Consider the following 14,207-nt stretch of genomic DNA (forward strand, 5'->3'; position numbering starts at 1 on the left):
TGTCGCCTGTTTGGTAAGACCGCACCCACTGGTGCTCCACCCCGGCAAGTAGCTAGTGTTAACTTTGGGGAGGAGGTAGCAGTCCAGGAGGGTGGGGGTCCCGGGCAGATGACCCTAGTCTCGCTAGGAGACAGTGAGATGGTCCCTGTAACCTACCTGCCCTCTAACACTAAGAAATATGGGCAAGTGGTGACCATCAATGGAAAGAAGGTTGAGGCTCTTAGAGATACAGGAGCCAGCGTGACCTCGGTGAGGCAACACCTGGTGTCTCAAGAGCAAATTGTACCCAATGCCTACTGTAGGGTTGTCAATGCTGACAACGTAGAGAGTCGTTGTCCAATGGCTCAAGTTCCCTTTGAGTGGGGGGAGGTCTCTGGTACTCTACAAGTCGCTGTGAGAACTGACATGCCTGTAGACTGTCTGCTAGGGAACGACCTGGAGAGTTCCCCTTGGGAAAAGGTGGAGAAGACCACGCATCTGAGGATGGTGGGTCTACCCGACTGGGCGTGCGTGACCACCCGGTCCATGGCAGCCAGTAGGGGTGTTGAGAGGGTCCTGGAGCCTGAGGGAGAGGTCCAGGAACCGGCCTTAGGGAGAAGGCGCAGGAGGCGCGGGAAACCGGCCCCCGAAGTTCCCACGGCCCGGGAGGAAGTAGACCCTGAGGGGGATGCTCTGGAGCCTACCGGGGAACAGATTGCCGAACTGGGAGATCTGCCTGAGCTGACCCATTGGCAGCAAGAAGGAGGTCCCTCCAGGGAGGAATTCTGCAGGGAGCAGAAAGAATGCCCTTCTCTCGTGGGTATGCGGCAACAGGCTGCAGACCAGGCCAATGGTGTTCAGGCCAAAACACACTACGTGTACTGGGAGAGTGACCTCCTGTATTCCGAGCCTAAGGCTGCTGAACCTGGGTCAGCCCGTGTGCTGGTGGTACCCCAGAAGTTCAGAACCTTCCTACTGGGGCTGGCTCACGATGTGCCTTTAGCAGGACATTTGGGGATGGACAAGACCTATGACAGGCTTGTCACCCACTTTTACTGGCCCCAAATGCACAAGAATTCCGATTCCTACTGCAGAACCTGTCAGACTTGCCAGGCAAGTGGTAAGAGCGGAGGGAAGCACAAGGCTCCTCTGCAACCTTTCCCTGTGGTCGGTACGCCATTCCAACGAGTGGGTATTGACATTGTGGGGCCTCTGGACCCCAAGACAGCCCTGGGCAACAGGTTCATCCTGGTCTTGGTGGACCATGCCACCCGGTACCCTGAAGCCATCCCTCTGAGGACAGTGACGGCCCCCGTGGTGGGACGGGCACTGATGGGAATTTTCTCCCGAGTGGGATTCCCTCTAGAGGTGGTGAGCGACAGGGGGACCAATTTCATATCCACATATATGAAATCCCTGTGGAAGGAGTGTGGGGTAACTTACAAGTTCACCACTCCTTACCACCCCCAAGGAAATGGGTTGGTTGAGAGATTCAACCGAACCCTCAAAGGCATGATCATGGGCCTGGACGGTCCAATGAGGCGTAAGTGGGACGTCCTCTTGCCATGCCTGCTCTTCGCTTACCGAGAGGTGCCGCAGAAGTCCCTAGGGTTCAGCCCCTTTGAGCTTCTGTATGGTCACCCGGTAAGAGGACCTCTGAGTTTGGTAAAGGAAGGCTGGGAGCAATCTCCCAGGAAACCTCCCCAGAATGTATATAGTTACATGCTGGCCTTCCGAAACCAGACTCGGCGTTTCAGGCAACTTGCTGAGGCAAATCTGGAAGCCAGCCAGGAGGAGATGAAGCGGTGGTACGACCGGAATGCCACTCTGGTAGAGCTTCAACCTGGACAAAAGGTGTGGGTCTTGGCCCCAGTGGAGCCGTGTGCACTTCAGGATAAGTGGACAGGTCCATTTGAGGTTGTGGAGCGCAAAAGTCCTATCACCTACTTGTTGGACATGCAGACTCCCAGGAACCCTTTGAGGGTCCTACATGTTAACCGCCTTAAGCCCCACTTAGAGAGGACCGAAGTGGGCATGCTGCTGGCCACTGATGATGGAATGGAAGAGGAGACCGAGCCTCTTCCTGACCTCTTAGTGGCCTTTGAGAAAGATGGGTCAGTGGATGGAGTTAACCTCTCACCCACCCTGACGCCCGAACAACAGGAAGATTGCCGCCACTGGGACAGTTTTCCGACCGATTCTCCCTGGTTCCTGGTGTCACAGATTGGTGCGTCCATGATGTGGACACAGGAGACAGCTTACCTGTAAAGCACAAGGCTTACAGGGTAACTGACAGGGTCAGAGCTTGCATTAAGGAGGAGGTCTCCAAAATGCTTGCGCTAGGGGTGGTTGAGTCCTCCAGCAGTCCTTGGTCCAGCCCCGTGGTCTTGGTCCCAAAGGCTGCTGCGCCGGGAGCCACACCTGAACTCCGGTTCTGTGTGGACTACAGAGGACTCAATTCAGTCACGAAGACTGACGCGCACCCCATCCCCAGAGCTGATGAGCTCATTGATCGGCTGGGGGCTGCCCGGTTCCTCAGTACGTTTGATTTAACGTCTGGGTACTGGCAGATCGCCTTGACCGATGGGGCCAAAGAGAGGTCAGCATTCTCTACTCCCGATGGGCACTTCCAGTTCCGAGTCATGCCATTTGGAATGAAGAATGCCCCTGCCACCTTTCAGAGGTTGGTCAACCAGGTACTGGTTGGGCTGGATGCGTTCAGTGCCGCCTACCTGGATGACATCGCAGTGTTCAGTGCCACCTGGCCTGAACACCTGCGCCACCTCTGGGAAGTGTTGATGGCGCTGCGCCGAGCAGGCCTCACGATCAAGGCAAGCAAGTGCCAGATCGGGCAGGGTTCCGTGGTGTACTTGGGACACCAAGTGGGGAGTGGCAAGGTGGCACCCTTGCAACCCAAAATTGAGACCATCCTGGCTTGGGAACCCCCCAAGACGCAGACCGCAGTGAGGGCCTTCCTGGGGCTCACTGGGTACTACAGGAGGTTTGTCAAGGGCTATGGAACGATCGTTGCCCCCTTGACGGAGCTGACTTCCAAGAAGCAGCCCAGGAACGTGATTTGGACTGACACCTGTCAGAAAGCTTTCGACACCCTGAAGACTGCCATGTGCACGGCGCCCGTGCTCTTGGCCCCTGACTTCTCCAAGGAATTCCTAGTACAGACAGACGCTTCAGAGCATGGTGTAGGGGCTGTTCTTTCACAGATGACTGAGGAGGGCTGGGACCAACCCGTAGCCTTCATCAGTAGGAGGTTACTTCCACGGGAAAGTAGGTGGAGTGCAATTGAGCGAGAAGCATTTGCTGTGGTCTGGGCGCTGAAGAAGCTAAGACCCTACTTGTTTGGGTCTCACTTCCGGGTTCAGACGGACCACAGGCCCCTCAGATGGTTGATGCAAATGAGGGGTGAAAACCCGAAGCTGTTGAGGTGGTCCATCTCCCTACAGGGTATGGACTTTACGGTGGAACACCGTCCTGGTACAGATCACGCCAACGCTGACGGTCTGTCCAGGTATTTCCGCCTTAGTGACGAGGAACCCCCTGGGCAAGGGTAGTTCTCCCCACATTTCAGCTGGAGGGGACACGTGTTAGACCTGGCACCTTGGCGTGAGTTTCCCTTCCACTTTTTGATGGTGTGCCTCGACTGTTTTGCTGGTGTTGTCCGCTCAGGGCACTGCGCCACGGCTAATCCGTGCCGCAGTGCAAGTGCTCCCTAAGTAAAGTGTACCTGTAATTGATGTTCATGATTGGTTTATTGGATTCACTGTCAGTCCCCAGTAAAGTGCACCAGGGGTGCCAGGGCTTGTGAATGCCAATGCTGCTGGTGGGCTTGCAGCGCTGGTTGCGCCACCCACAGAAAGCGGCCCTGTAAAATGTGTCTAGGGTCTGCCACCGCAGACCCTGTGCGCGGTCCGGGACCGTCGCGCTGACTGCGCAAGTGCCCCCACTTGCCAGTCCCTAAACCTTCCCTTACCTACATATTAGCCACCCCTCTGGTAGGCCCAAGGGCAGGGTGCATTGTAGGCATAAGGTAGGACATGCCCTGATGTGTGTGGCATGTCTTAGTAGTGAATTACAGCCATTTCCGTTCTTCACTATTGAAGGCTACCTGCTCTCCATAGGCCAGAATGGGCTGCCGGGATCACGCCAACGCTGTGACCCCAGTGGACTCAGAGAGCATGGTAGAAGTGTCAAGTTTAGTATGCCTGAACTCAGAATAATAAAATACTTCTTGTAGTCAAGTTTATTTTAATATCCTGGGTTTGTAAATACTACTTTTAGAAAGTTAGTATTTACTGACCTGACCATCTCAGTCCGCCTCTGCTGTGTGTATGTGTTCTGCCTGGCAACAGTAAGGAGCAGGGTTGGGGAATCCCCAGAGACAGGTTGGCTGCCAGGTGGTGGGTAGAGAGATTACACCTGAATGGGTGGGAGGAGTACACCTTGACTCTTGAATAGACCTGTGCTCTGCCACCACAAAGCCGGCGCCACCCCCTGTGGGGCAGCTGATGTCTCTGCCCTGCTGCTGAAAGGAAAGAGCAGAGTCACCATCACAAAGTGCTCCAGAACTGGACTGAGCCAGGCCTAGGCCCCCTGGCGCTAAAGAACAAAAGAATCATGGTATAAAAGTAGGAGCCTGGCTCCTAAGAAATCAGAATCCTGTTTACCACAAAGAACCTCTGCCCGACTAGAAGGAGAAGAAGACGCTGGAGGAGCTGGCCTGCTGCTTGCCTTGCTGAGAAAGGAGAGGAAGAGACTTACTGAAAAGACTTTGCTACTTTGTGCTTGAACATTCTCCAAGGGCTTGATCTGAGCTTGCCCCCTGAACTGAACCCCAGGACCAGTGGGTTCTCTGTGCTTCTTGCTCGTCCTCCAATTCGAGCCGTGTGTGCACCCCGCTGGAAAAGAGACTGCGCCCCTCATCGCCCCTCCTAGGGCCGTGACACTCAGAAGCTCGCCTGCCTCAAACCCGTGAGAGCCCCGCTCCGTCCCGAGCCGCTCTCTGTTCCCGGGCCAGGCCGCCTGCATCCCTGTCACCGCCTGCCATTGGAGTGCGCTGAACGCGCTATCACCCCTCCTGCCGGAAGCCGTCCGACGACTGTGATCTACGCCGGGTCATCCAGCTGCACTGACCGTGCCCTGCGACCCCGCTTCGCTATCCCCGGACACCTCAGGCCGCGCCGCCCCCGCTGTGGAGACCCTCCTGCACCGCCGTGCTAAAGGGTCGCGGGCCGCGCCTGCCTACTTGCCCACACCTGCTGATTGAGGACCCAAGAACACTTCCCAAGCTGAGAGTCGCACCGACCTGTGCCGACTCTCCACATCACGAAAGAAGTTCCAGTATCGGGCTCGGGGCCCGCAACGCCTTATTTCCCCGTTCGCAGGAGCCGATCTCTGTGAGTACTGGAACCACAAGTAACATTTGCAAGAGACTACAAGGTCTCCATTTGAAGCTACGAACAAAGAACATTTGCCTGCTTTACAACCTGGTGGCCTAGCGAAAACGTTATTGGTCTTGTGATAAGTCTGCTGAGAGATATATACCTTATTTTTACATAAAGAATCGTATTTTTATATATATCCAAGTCTGGTGTCCGTTTCTGGGGGGATTGATGTATTTACTGTGTGTATGATTGCAAGTGCTTAACCAACAACGCCTGAGGAATCGCCTTGGCTGCTCACGCCACGCACCTAGAGGGTGAGCAAGGGTCATTCACAAGGGGTTATCCTGCGCCCTGACGTGGAGGAGAGGGTTCCTGCTTGACACAAGGGCAACCTTGCGCCAACCAGAGATCCCCGACTCTAACACAAATGTATATAAAATTTAAATTGACAAAGCTAAACAGGGCTTAACAGGGATGCTCACAGTGCAAATGTTCTACACCCACGGTTTGTCAGAGGAGGTTACCAACACCAAAGCCTTTGCCTACTAAAGTAATCTATAAGTTTCCATGTAATTAAGACCTATCTGCAGGCTTTAATTCAGAGTAATAACAAGTCACCTATAAATGCCTATTGGCTTTAACATATGCTTTTCACAATCCATATGTTGGGGCTACTGCTTTTATCTTAACTTTTAATAAAAAAATTATAGGCATATGACCTTTATCATTGGCTTGTCCCCATTACCAATTTAGGCCCTTTTTATGAACGTAAGCTTTCCACAAGGTAGCCATCGGGTATACACTCACAAAAGTACAAACGTATACAAAATTACGTTGCCAAAGCAAAATGCTATCTCTCCTCAGGGAGCCTAGTAAGGTTTATTGTTGTACATGTCTTCTATCCCCACACTTTGTTCGGGTAGATTACCAACACCAAAACCCTTGCCCCATACAGTAACCCATGATATTCTATGTAGCAAAGTACCTGCCTACGGGCTTTAGCACATTATAGTGCCAATCCACCCTTAAAAGCCTATTGTCTTTAATGCATGCTTTTCACAATAAGTAGGTCAGGCCCCCTGGTTCTGTATTAACATTTCATAATAAACATATAAAACTATGAAATCTGGAATGCTTTACTCATGAACTGGTGAAGCCTTTAACCTTGGTTTTACTCTTTACCCAATACCGGCCTATCCAAGTGTACATGGCCTGGCAACCATCATGAATACAGTTATAAAAATACAAATTTGCAGCAAAATAGAGCTTGCAAAACAATATACGACCCCTCTCAACAGGGCCTAACCTAAATCATCAGAATGAAACCCACCAGGGTTTGGTAGAGTGGGTGGCCAACGTCAAAATCTTTGCCTACAGTGGTAAACTGTGAGTTTTCACGTAACAAATACTTATCTGTAGGTTTTAATATTGAGAAATCACAATCACTTAAATGGCTATCGACTTTAACATATGCTTCCCTCGATAAATATGTTAGGCCTAGTGCCTCTATCACAATATTCAATAATAAATACATCAGGCCTATAGCCATGATCAATAGCTTGCCGTAATAATCAACTCAGGCCTGGTACAGAGAGAATAAACATTGCCACATGCCAGTGGAACCAGCCTAATCAAATCCTGTGCTCTGTGGGACCAATATGTGGTTGTAACCTAAGCCCCTCTCTCAGAAGGTCTCTGAAAGTTATTTCTTGCTGATCACATAAGGTCAGGTCACAGTTCCAGTGTCAAACCAGACCTAAACATCCATGTAGGTTAAAGACTGCCCTCTTTCCATCTGTAGTGTTGCTACAAAAAACATTGTAAATTATCTAGCTATATGAGACATTTTAATAGCATTGCAATGTCTTATGTGCCTCTGATAGTTCAACCTCAGGTAGCTGGAAAAATAAATAAAATGATCACAGCTGCGTGGAGGACAGGTACTTTTTTGTGGAAACACTCAGCCCAATAAAAACATGTATTCCTAGCCCCCAACATGTGGGTGTAGTCAAAGCCCTTTCTTGGTGATTCTCACCTAATTGTCAGTCGACCATAACATTTGTAATAAAAATGGGAACATTCGTATACAATAAGTACAAATTGAAAGATCTGTGATCGCCTTGAACTTTAACCAATAGGAAGTCAGATGTTTCAGGGCCAATTGACAAAGGCATGTAAGAGTATGGTAATAGATTATTCCCGTATTACTTCCCATACTCATGAATACTTCCTTGATGGTGTGCTAGACACTCAATGTGAGATCCAACACTTAGTAGCAGTGCATCTAACGGAAACCATAATTTTTTAGTGAAGTTTGCAGACAATATTAATATAGTCTTAGAGCCTGCCATGGGCTCTATTGGCCATGAAAGGCCTGCTCCAGCATTACATGGGAGCTGGCATTTATTGGCTAGTAGAGCTTGCTACTGAGGGCTCTAAGGTTATTAGAACGTTCCACCCCTAGAGCACAGAATGTTCTAATTTGTAAAATAAAGGCCTCATGGAGCACAAAGGGGTTAAACCCCCTTAGGTTCTGTGAGGCCTTTGTTAAACATTGGAATATTGATGCTCCGGGCTTCTACCAGCCATTAGAAGCCCAGAGCACTCCATTGTTTTCAATGGAGAGCTCAATATTCCAATGTTCTACTATAAGGTATTTGAGCCAGAAATTAGTGCTAGACCTGAAGCTGCGCTCCAGTCTCAGCTAAGAATTCTTTTTTATTTTAAACATTTATTTGCCTGCAACACTTATACTTTTCTTGTGATTTTCATATTATTGTGATGATCAAACAACACGGCAGCCCTTTTTAAAATCATTTTTGTAGAGAAAGAACAGAATATGTTGAATGAACAATGCTCTTCCAAGAATTTTAATCCCAAAAAACTTTAATAATGTATTGTGTGATAATATGAAGATCATAGGTAACAGTGGTATGAGGAAAGTGGTTTCTTACATGGTGTGGTTGTGAGACTGCACCGAGGAATAAACTCACAAACTTACTTTAAAGTCTTTATTCGGCACAAAGCCATAAAAGTACATAAAAACATCATTTTTTGTTAAAATCAAGGGATAAAGTACATAGATAGGTAAGTTAATAAAATCATTACAACAATATAGTTTAGCAGCGAAGTTACATACTTATACTATAAAAGCAAAATCAAGCAACAATAAAACAATAAACGCAGAATCACTAAACTGCAAATGTTTGGACCTTAGTCTCCACATACATAACAGAAATCATGAGTCTGCAAACACCATAGGCTGCTTTGTGTTGCTTCTCAGTATACTAGTTGCTACTCTATAATCTCGTATTCCTAGAAGTAGACAAATTGAAGGAATCAATTTTCTCAGATATTCTGTATACACTGGGCAGAAAAGCAAAACATGTTTGATTGTCTCATTGATCCCACCACAGAAAGGGCAAAATCCTTTCATATCCCTTGATACACATTGCCATTTAGAAGTAAAGGAACATAGGGCCTGATTACGAGCTGGTCAGACTTTCGTCTGACCGGCACCGTGGGAGAAGCAGGTCTGCCTGACATGAAGTGGGCTGTCCCGCTGCCCACATTACAGTGCGACTGTCTTCACGGCAGTTGCACTGTGTATAATTTGCATTGCGGCGTGTGCTGCGGGCTGCAGCACAAGCGGCAGGACAAAATTATACACATTTTAACATCCATGCACTTTGTGGCAAGCACCATGTGATGCCTGTCACATGGTGCATGGATGTTTAGGGGGGCACCTGTCCAAAGCGGAGGGCCATGCGGGGAGGGGCCTCCAAAGTCACTTACAGCTGCCTTTTCATGGCGGGTTAACTGCCATGAAAGGGACATCCTGATCCCTCAGCAGGCACCACCACATTGTAGGGAATAGGAGTCCGACCGCACCGGGATCCTTGATCCTGTCGGATGCAGCGGTCTTTCCACCTACCAGCCGTGATCCGAGTGTCTACATCCTAATGGGGTGGTCGGATCCAATGGGCTGGATGGCAGTGGGACCGCCACTAACGACCTGACAATGATGGTCCCATGGCCATTGTAATCAGGCCCATAGAGAAAGAGTCCCATACTGGAATTTCAAGTATGATGTCTTACCTGAAAGGGGCTCAACCTCATCAAGGAAGCATTCTAGTTTAAAATCTGCTTTAAAATCGAGATATGCAGAAGCTAGGGAGCCTCTTCCAACTTGCCCAAAATATGTACCTAGCTCATGCTGCTAATACAAACTCTTTAAGGCAGCCTTGGTTACTCCACTAAAATCTGTAGCGGTAGTGCAGGGGTTCTGGCAGCCTAGCTGTATAAAGAATTGCTTGATATGCCTGGCCCATGATATTTTTAATGGAAAAAAAAACAATTGATGGACAGAATGCAGAACAATGTCATACATTCACTCCAGTACAGAGATCTGGGCCTAAATCCATAATTATTTTTCTCACAATGCCATTCCAGTTTGGACACAGCCATATGCAAATGGGAACAGTCCAGCCCGAACTGCCAGGCCAGGTCCTCCCTGGACTGGAAACAAGCATCCAAGGACCAGTTTCAGGCTTTCAGCCCTCATCAGCCAGGATAGCTTGACTCCAGTGGCATGGAGAGCACGGGACCGACGTCTGGGCATACCCGTCCCACTAGGGGTGACAAATCAAATGCAAAAAAAAAAACAATTGATGTGTAAAATGCAGAATAATGTCATACATTCACCTCAGTACAGAGATCTGGGCATACATCCATTGTTTTTTTGCTCACCATGCCATTCCAGTTTGGACCAAGCAAGATGCAATCAGTCTTGACCCTGTGCCCAATCGGAACAGTCCAGCCCAAACTGCCAGGCCAGGTCTTTCCTGGACGGGAAACAAACAAGCAACATAGGACACTCCATGCCACTGGAGCTTGACTCCAGTGGCATGGAGAGCACGGGACCCACGTCTGGGAATACCCATCCCACTAGGGGTGACAAATCAAATGCAAAAAAAAACAATTGATGGACAGAATGCAGAACAATGTCATACGTTCACCCCAGTACAGAGATCTGGGCCTAAATCCATCGTTTTTTTGCTCACCATGCCATTCCAGTTTGGACCCAGCCTTATGCAAATCAGTCTTGATCCTGTGCCCAATGGGAACAGTCCAGCTCAAACTGCCAGGCCAGGTCTTCCCTGGACTGGAAACAAGCATCCTAGGACCGGTTTCGGGCTTTTAGCCCTCATCAGCAAGGATAGCTTGACTCCAGTGGCATGGAGAGCACTGGACCCACGTCTGGGCAAACCCGTCCCACTCGGGGTGCAAAATGCAAAACAAAACAATTAAAGGACAGAATGCAGAACAATGTCATACATTCAACCCAGTACAGAGATCTGGTCCTAAATCCATCATTTTTTTGCTCACCATGGCATTCCAGTTTGGACCCAGCCATATGCAAATCAGTCTTGACCCTGTGCCCAATGGGAACAGTCCAGCCCGAACTGCCATGCCAGGTCCTACCTGGACTGGAAACAAGCATTCTGGGACCGGTTTCTGGGTATTACCCTTCATCAGCCAGGCTAGCTTGAATCCAGTGGCACTGTAAGCAAGGGACCCAAGTCTGGACATACCCATCCCGTACTCTCCATGCCACTGGAGTCAAGCTATCTAAACTGGGTCTAAACTGGGGTGGCATGGTGAGCAAAAGAACAATGGATTTAACCCGTATCTCTTGACAGGGGTGAATGTATGATTTATTCAGAATTCCGTCCATCATTTGTTTGCGTAGCACCATGGTATTTTTAAGGCACCTGGTGACCTAACAACATCCTCTAGACCCTGCCGATAGGGGAGAAGCTTGGGGGTCACCTAAATTCTGTGCCAGTACAAAAGTGGTCTCATCCATATTTTTGCACTGAGCGCTACCTCTGCCAGGTCTAAACACAGGGGAATAAGGTGATACTAACAGGAAGATTAGTCAGTGAATGCATAAAATTTTTTTTTACTTTCTCCAACGAGCTGCAGTCTTTGTGGCCCCAAAATTACACACTATACGCTGCAGCCATCACAGCTTGCATATTATAAATTTGAAGAGCTGGGGCAATAGGGCGCAATTGGGAGACCCTCAAGGACCTAGAAATTCCACCAGAGTACTTTTCAAGCTTCAGCCTGCATTTTAAAGTGTGTGGAGTCCAATCAAGACAATAGTTGTCCACTTCCTGACAGAAGGGAGATTTAACTGGGGGACTAGCCAACCTTGGTCTTCTTCACAAACAAGATCCTCCTCAGTGTTGGTACGCAGGGGCTCAAATTATGAATTAGCATCACCAGCAACGATTTTGTAGGCGTCGGGAGGAAGGGCTGCTAGCTGAGTGTTCAACACATCAATATTAGTAGACTCCGCCCCACTACCACCCGACCTTTTATATACAAAATAGATATAATGCGTTGCTTTGGCAGGCAATTGTAGGCTGACACAAGAAATGTGCAATCCCACCTCAACAAGAGCAATAGAGTAAGGTAGGGTATTTTTAACCCAGGTAGTGAACTCACCAGAGGGTTGACCCATCCCCTTTAAAGCGGCAGCCTTAAAAAAATTAACACAACCAGGATAGAACAAAGGGGATAGAGGCCAAGTCTCCTGAAAATGCATATGATGAATTTACTAACAAACGTACGCCGCTCATCACACAGTGGTTTGGAGGCTAGCCCTGCAATATTCCAAGAGAGGAGCCTTGTAGGGGACACAGATGATTTGTCAATAGTAGGAGAACTAGAATGGATTGGACTTACTGCCACATGGCTGCTAGTGCCAGAGATAGACAGGATACAATCATACACCTGAAGTCCAAACTCTTGGAGTCAATTCTTCTGTCTGAGCCTCGGAGATTAATTTTCCTAGAGCAGGGCATCACAGGCACAGTCCTCTCTTTGCTAGCCCAAGGAGCAGCAGGTGGAGTCCAATTTTGGTTCAGCCTCTCTTTGCTGGATGCAGAGAACAGCAAGGCAGTCCTTCTTCGGTCCATTTTTCAGTACACACATGATCTGAGGTCTTGGTGTCAGAGGTGCCAATTTATGCCCAGGTTGTGAGCTTATGGGTATGGTGAATACTAGGCAATGGGCTACCAGGTCCCCTTCCGTCTAGTGATGACTTCCTGTAAAGTGTGAAATCTAACTATCCCAGAATGCACTATCCTTTCTACTCCCAACATGATGGAAACATTCTCTTGGTGTGTGAAGCATCCCTGAGGTGTGGCTAGCTGGGGGCTAATCACCCATGGTAAAACCAGTTTAACAACAGTTTCTCCCTCTCTGTCCTCAACAACAACCTGCCTGCAAGATCAAAAGAGCAGTCGCTTCATGTGTGAGGAGAGAGGTCAAACGTCTTCCAATGGGAGATGCTTTCACATCTCCTTCCGGGAGGGAAGAAGGCGGTCTCATGGGAAGCAACTGAAAATTAACAATGGAAATCTTTGGGAAACAAAGGTAGGTCAGTGATGAAGTTCTGCTGCAGCAACTCCAATGAAACTTTTGTGTTTATTTATGTGTTCATTTATTTATTTTCTTATATAGCATGACTGTGCCTTACTCAAGTGTCAGCGAAATGTACAGAGGAGCAACAAGTTGAGGTCTTGGTCTCCTTACATATTAATAGCGATATTGATCTCATGATGGTACCAAGAGAAAGATGAATTAAGAGCTCAATTAAACTCAGTATGAGAAAGGGGGTTTGAAACACCAAACAAATTAGAGTATTTAGTAAGAGATAGAAGGCAAATGGTGAGGGGCCTAAGAAAAGAGAGAAAAAATGAAGGAATGTTTAGGAAGAATTAAGCAAAACGAGAGGATAAGAGCAGAAAAGGTTACAGGGCAAGTTAGAGTCTAAAGGGGCATTTTTGTTTAAAGAAATGTAGTACTTCTTGTCTTTAAGTATACATTTCAAGACAGAGGGGACCGAACATGAGGAGTGGGTGACAGATAAATGTGACCTGAACTTCTTGGCTTCAAGTCTGAAAACCTCCCTTCTTGAATCTCTCATTTCCCAAGATTTTAATGGAAGATTACAGGATACTTTTTTCAGGAAAAAGGCTTTAAATGTGATGCAAGGTAGCTTGAATTTAATAAGGGCTTCAACAAGGAGCTAAATTGAACTCACAACAGAATGGGATGATGTGCGCCAGAAACGTTTGAATTCATCAGGGCTTTGAGGTGCTCATGCTGGACTTGAGGATAGCTTCCAAAATAGTACTGCAAATAGCTGTCAAAGTGAAATGACAAGAATGTAGATGACCAGGTGAAAGCCTTTGGGCTGAATTTTTTTTTAAAGAGAAGAGAGTTGCTCTCACAGATTTTATTGTGTGAGGACACGTAAAGATGAGTTTCTAATTAGATGCCCGAAAACTTGAACTCGGAGGCATGACGATCTGATACATTGCTTCTGAACACACATGTGACATCACTGATGACATCTGAAATCAATATCGGTGCAAGTTGTAAATGTCAGTTATGTATAACTGACAAATTTCCCTGGTTTTATGGTTTAAGTGCGTTTGTGAATTTCTCAGGTTATTTGAAAGTAAGTTAAAATCTCACCAACTTCCTAAATATATATTCTCCCACAGAGGGCTCCTTTTGTCAGATTTCTGCCCGTGAGGTATCCTTACGGTCGAGCCTGACCGTTCCATATACATCCAATTCCTTCAAAAAGGCACAGGGTCACACTCCGCAAAATCGGTAATGTGAAGATATTTAATATCTTCACGTTACCGATTTTGCGGAGTGCAACCCTGTGCCTTTTTGAAGGAATTGGATGTATGCATATATACAAGACAGCAGTCTGGTATTGAGGAGAGAGAAGCAGCTTGC

This window comes from Triturus cristatus, chromosome 2_2 (genome assembly GCF_964204655.1).
Source record: "Triturus cristatus chromosome 2_2, aTriCri1.1, whole genome shotgun sequence".
NCBI classification, from domain to species: Eukaryota; Metazoa; Chordata; class Amphibia; order Caudata; family Salamandridae; genus Triturus; species Triturus cristatus.